The following is a 308-nucleotide window of genomic DNA, read 5'->3' as shown; positions in this document are numbered from 1 at the left end:
TCATTTGGATCTTAAGAGCTCAGTCCGGTGCTCCAGTTTGGGTCTCTGTCTCTATCTCCATCCATCAGCAGATGAATGTTCTAAGGTGATATGCAAGATATTCATCAGTGTGGCTATAGGATAAGGTCATTTCAGGTTCCCTCTCCTCAGTTGCTCAAGGTACTAGCTGGGGACATCTCCCTGGACACCTGCGAGCCCCTCTAGAGTCAAGTCTCTTGCCAACCCTAAGATGGCTTCCTTAATTAGGATATATATTGCTCTGCTCCCGTGTCCACCCTTCCTTTATCCCAACCATCCCATTCCCCCAA

The sequence above is a fragment of the Microtus ochrogaster genome, linkage group LG7_11 (assembly GCF_000317375.1).
Source record: "Microtus ochrogaster isolate Prairie Vole_2 linkage group LG7_11, MicOch1.0, whole genome shotgun sequence".
Lineage (NCBI taxonomy): Eukaryota > Metazoa > Chordata > Mammalia > Rodentia > Cricetidae > Microtus > Microtus ochrogaster.
The sequence above is the reverse complement of the archived record's forward strand: the minus strand, read 5'-3'. Positions refer to the sequence as shown.